This window comes from Lacerta agilis, chromosome 6 (genome assembly GCF_009819535.1).
Source record: "Lacerta agilis isolate rLacAgi1 chromosome 6, rLacAgi1.pri, whole genome shotgun sequence".
NCBI classification, from domain to species: Eukaryota; Metazoa; Chordata; class Lepidosauria; order Squamata; family Lacertidae; genus Lacerta; species Lacerta agilis.
Window position 1 is genome coordinate 81327773 of NC_046317.1, and position 6000 is coordinate 81333772.

Genomic DNA, 6000 nt, shown 5'->3' on the forward strand with positions numbered 1-6000 from the left:
CAAAATTAGAACTGTTTAAAACGTTGTAAAACATTTTCACCAGTTGCCCCAACTCCAGAGTTGTTTTCCTGCACACAACAACTTCTATCCAAAGAGGCATTCGTTGTGCTAGTTTGCAGTGCACACAGTAAGCCTGTGATCTCACTGTCTGGTCCGGTCATCTGCTATAGCCAAAGTAGCACCATCCAGGCACCAGAAGAAGCTGTCAGGGAACCCAAGAGAGGGGTATCGTATTTACTCAAATGTAACGCGCCATTGAATCTAATGCACACCCTGATTTCCATGATGTGATCTGGCAAAAGAGGTGTGCATTACATTTGAGTAAATATGGTAAATAAAAAACTTCAGGGATTAAAAAAAAATTGCTAAGAGGGGGAAACCCAAACAACAGTGACTATGATGGAGAAATGGGGTATCTGGCAGGGGTGGGTTGTAAAACCAAGGGAGGGGGAATGTGGTTGGCTGGCATCTTGAAGAGGAGCACACCATGCTGCAACATTTCGTTGCAGCATAATAAATCACCATCCAATTCCTGACCCTCCTGCACCCCACGCTCCATCTAGGCCCTCAGGTACACAGAGCTTCATTAAGTTAATAGGGAACAGGAAGGAGAACCTCCCCCCTCCCGCCCCAAGCAAACTTTTAGGGTAATTGATTTCTTTTGCATCGTGCTGGTGTCGCCGCTCGTAAATCCCGATTCGGGGGGGGGGGGAATACATGCTGCTGCTCTGCCCGCTCCGAAATCTAAATTGCCAGTTAGCTCCGGCAGCCAACTCTGGAAAGGGCACTCGCCTCGTGGCTCGGCAGCGAGAACAGACCAGTCAGGAGAGCGTCCGCCAGGGACCGCAGATTTATAGGCTGTTTCTCCTCCGTCAGGCAGCTCAGGATAATAAGGCAGCATAAATCCCTCCCTGCGAAAGGGCATCCTCTTCATAAAAGCACAAGTGCTGAGGGCTGCATTTACGGGTGTTTGTGAAAGTCTCGGCGCCTCCCTGTGACATGCAATTTCCTCTATGACTCCGCTTTGCTCGCACAAGAGTGGCAGCCTGCAGGGAGGTTGACTGGTAGGTCACATCTAGGAGGGACCAGGATGCTGGAGGGCTGGGACTGGTCAGGGCCCTAGGCCTGCCCCCTGGGTATTATTATTATTATTATTATTATTATTATTATTATTACAGGGGACTCTTGGGTTATGAACCGCTCTGGATACATACCATATTTTTCGCTCCATAAGACGCACTTTTTTCCTCCTAAAAATTAAGGGGAAATATCTGTGCGTCTTATGGAGCAAATGGTGGTCCCTGGAGCCGAATTGCCCAGGGACCAAAAGCAGATAGTGCTTTTTATTTTACAAAGAGAAAAAGGGGTGTTGAAAGGACCCCGCTCAGCAGCTGATCAGCAAGAGATAAGAGTCCCGGCTCCCTTTCAGCCCCACCCTCCATTGTTGAATGTGCTGCAGAGGGAGGTTGTTTGTTTCCCCAGCAACATGTGACTGGCTGATTAGATTATCTGTCTGGAAACTGTAGAAATGGCTCCCTTTCCTTCAGAAGCTGCAGAAATGTGAGTTAAACCCCATAAAAATGGGGCTTTTCCTCTTTGCTTGTTCCCCTTTGCAAAAGGAGCTTTGCTTTTCTCCCTTTGCAAAAAAGCTGCAAAACTTTTAGCTGATCCTCAAAAACAAAAAACAGGGCTTTTCCCTTTGCAAAAAAGCTGTAAAACTTTTAGCTAAGCCTCAAAAAACCAGGGCTTTTCCCTTTGCAAAAAAGCTGCAAAACTTTTAGCTGATCCTCAACGGAACAGGGCTTTTAGAGGAGGAAAACCAGAATTTTTTTTTTTCTTGTTTCCTCCTTTAAAAATGAGGTGCGCCCTATGGAGCGAAAAATACGGTGATCTTCGGGTTGCGAAAGCAGCAAACCTGGAAGTGTATTCTTCCAGGATTTGCCTTTCGTGTGTACACAGAAGCTCTCTATTGCGCCATGCACGTGAGCCGTTTATTCCTAGGATACCAACCAAAATTTCAGATCTGGTGGTGCAGATCAGCGTCAGAGCTCATGGGAGCACCGACAGTCTCCAACAGCTGGTGGATGAAGAGGAAGAAAAAAATCAGGCCAGGTCATAGAACCATAAAATTGTAGAGTTCCTGCAATGCAGGAATCACAGCGAATGAATTTCTTGTTTTCCCTCTTCTTCCCGTTGATCCATTAACCAGGCAATTTGCACATAAGACAGTTGAAAACAGTTAAAAACACAAAGACAACAGATGCATTTAGAACAGGAGTAAAACTCCAACAATTGGACGCTAATGGTAAATTAGAAAGCAAGTCAGAACAAAAATGTCTTCAGTTATTTCCCCACTCTCTGGAGCGGAACCTGACATAGAATCATAGAGTAGAGTTGGAATCATGTAGGGATCCCCCAGGGTCATCTAGTCCAACCCTCTGCAATGCAGGAATCTCAACTGCAGCATCCGTGACAGAGGGCCAGCATATGTACTGCTGTAAATAACATACCGATCAAATAAAAAGATGCAGCTTCACTTTTGTTTATGTGGCTTAATATATTATTATTATTATTTACAAATTTCACAAAAAGAGAACCATAGCTGTCCCTCGGCACCCATACAAACGGGGGTACCCATGTTTGACTGTCGTAGCAAAGAGAAAGGAAAAAGCAGGTGGTGTGAAAGTGTTTTTAGAGCTACTGTGCTTGTGGCACCAATTCCCCATTCACTCTGCACCTCCAGGCCCCCTGAAAATTCTATTTTTAAAAGCTTATGACTGTCTTCTCTCTGGAGCAGCCTGTCTGTGGGCCCCCTCCCTCCATCTCTCGCCCTCTCAAACTTATTTTAAACAGGAGATGGAGCACACTGGCTGATAAAGCATGAGAGAAGAGATATGCCAACAGAAGGGAGAGATTCCAGGTGGAAGAGACAATGTCCTGAGTGGGGGCTGCTGGGGAGGGGGAGTACCAGACCAGAGCTTGTCGTGAGGCCAATAGTGAGGGGAGGCTGGGAGGAAAGAACATGGATGGCAAGATAAATTTATTTATACAGTAGCACCTTGGGCTATGTTACCCTTGGGTAATGTAAACTTCAGGTTTCAAAAACGGCAAAGCTGGAAGTGTTTTGCTGTGTGCGCATGCACAGAAGCAGTCTACCACTGCACACATGCGTATAACAGTGATCCTCGGGTTGCAAAAACCTCAGGATCTGGCCGGACCTCCGTAACGGATCCCGTTCACAACCAGAGGTACCACTGTATATTTAACTGCAACATTCCGTGTATAAGACGACCCCCAATTTCAAACTTTAAAAATTTGGGGGAAATATCATCTTATACATGGAAAAATACAGTTTTTGGGTGGGAATTCATTTCATGCTACAGATTTCTCACGTTGCAGCCAAAACAATTTAATCAATCGATAAGGTGGAGCATAACTCCTGCTGCTCCACTGGTGTTGAGCGAACCTAGATCAATCTGTCACTCACTCTGCATATGGTATGGCCTAAACTTCATTAGCCAGCCGTTATGTGCCTGCTGATGATTAAAAGGGGGGTGGGGCGGACCTAAGTAAACTGTATTTATTGCCTCTGAAGTGGCATAAGCTGATTAACCAACAGCAGTCTGTTGCTTGTTTCTTAAGAACCCATTTCAGTCTTTTCCATTGGCAAAAGTCCCTTGGAAAGACAATGCACGGCCATTCTGGTCCATAGATCCTTGCAGGCAGCTGTGAGCTGTTTCTGTCTGCATCAGAATCTCTGTGGATGTGGTCGCCAAACAGAGGCTCGTCAGGGGGTTGCATGCATCTCCCCCAATAGGTGCCATCACCAGCTGGGTGGGGGGGAGAATTGGCTTGGATCCAGCCTTTCTTTCCTCCTACATAGGGCGATTGGCATTACTCTCGGAGATGACCTCCGAGGGGGTTCAGTGCGCAGAACTGGCAAAGAGATATGGGTGACTTGAGTTTTGGAAACAGAAGGGATTTTTCACCCCATAAAAGAAGATCAGTCTCTAGGAAAGAATCTTTTCTACAGCCCTCTGAACACCAGGGACAAGTGACCTCTATAAAGTTAAAATGTATGAAGCCCATAAACAAAATAGATATTAGGAGTAAAAGTCACATTGTATTTTTTATTGTTATTTGATTGACGCGCAGTATATATAAGTAAATTGCATGCTTCATATCTAAGCATCCAAATGTTTCATTTATTTTATTTATTTATTTATTTAGTTTAAAATGGTTTCTTTTTTATCAAGGTAACTTTGTTCAGACAGGACTCAATTCTGTTTTCGTGATGTTTTTGCATTTTATATGATCTTTCACACAAATGCAGAAGCCACTTCTGGAGAGTTTAACAGAGTCTAGTGGAAGTTTAGTGGTCCTTCCTTGTTAATTGTTTCCGGGGGCGGGGGGGGGGCGTATCTGTTTGCAACCGCATTAATCCAGAAGGTCGCCAGTTGGGCAGCGTTCTGGCACACAATTATTCCCCAACATTTTTATGGGTGAATATTGGGAGAACAGAAGCCAGAACTTGCATAAGGAGTGGTGGCACGTCCAGTGAAATTTAGCATGACATGCTATAGCGGTCAAAAACCCACAATTCCATAATGTAACAGTAAAACACCCACAAAACTCTTAGATGACCGTTACTACAGTTTAAAAGCAAAGGTTCATTATCATATGTGGCAGATTGAATTGCTCTTCTGATTTGTCTGTCTTTTGATACACTTTTATTGATTAGCTTACTGTCTGTATGAAACTTTCCATAAAGGATATAATCAATCAATGGCCTTTTAAATGTGTCTGGGTGTGTTGTTGTTGTTGTTGCTGCTGCTGCTGTTGCTGCTGCTGCTGTTATGTTATGTATTTTGTGTTTTTATAATGTTAACCTGTGTGTGATCTTCGGATGAAGGGCAGTAAATCAATCAATCAATCAATCAATCAATCAATCAATTAATGTACATTAATTAGTTAATTGCATTACCTAGCCTGGTTATAACGCGGTCGCTCCTGTCCTGATTTCTAATATTACTTTAACACTGCATTATCTATCTATCATCTGTCTATCTATCTACCTATCTATCTAATTAGATAGATAATAATTCAGTGTTAAAGGAATATTAGAAATCAGGACAAAACAAAGAAACAGACAAACAACCAGGCCAGGTAACGCAATAATCCCCAGGTGTGAATTCACCCTTGCTGATGTGCATGGAGAAAAATGTACAGGTACTTCAAAATCTTGAAACAATGAAGAACTTTCACCTGAGCTGCAAACATTGGATTCCTAACTTGGCAAGCTATTCATGATAACTGATGGGGTATGTTCACCCATCCCTATTTTTAACCCAGAGCTCAGTTCCACAAACTAACGTCAGGCTATATTGCACATATTAATCATAAGCCAGCATTGGTGCCAGGAATATGTTCTCCCTGAGAATAGAACTTTGATTTGCTAATTACTACCAGAGAAATGCTGAAGGCTATTTATTATTATACAGAAGGCCAGAAAAGTCCCGAGGACGTAACGTTTTGGTGCCATGCACTGAGACATTTCAAACATCTTGTGGATCTTGATGGGGCTAGCAAGGAACTTGAGTATAATGCTTCAGGCAACCGATAGCAAAGAGTGGGTTATTATCTTATGTGCAACCTCTTTATCAATAATTATCTTGCACTTGTGGCAAGTAGCCGGTGGGTCTCAAACCCTCAGTGAGTTAGGCCAGGGACTTCCTCTGCATGTAATGTAAAGACAGGCTTTGCTGGATTGAGTGGGTCCAACAGTCAAGAAGTGGTTTCTGTGTGTACTGTAGGGGGAAGTGAGGGGCAGATGGGGCACATCAACCTGATCCTAAACTTCAGCTACCTTACTGGATATTTTGGGAGAAGAAAAGGCTAAGGAGTAAACCCTACAGAAATCTGGAGTGGAGTCCCTTAGAAGGTTGGATGGTTCCTTGTACACCTCCTTCCAGCAGCTCCGGCAGCCAAGCTGGTGCCAAA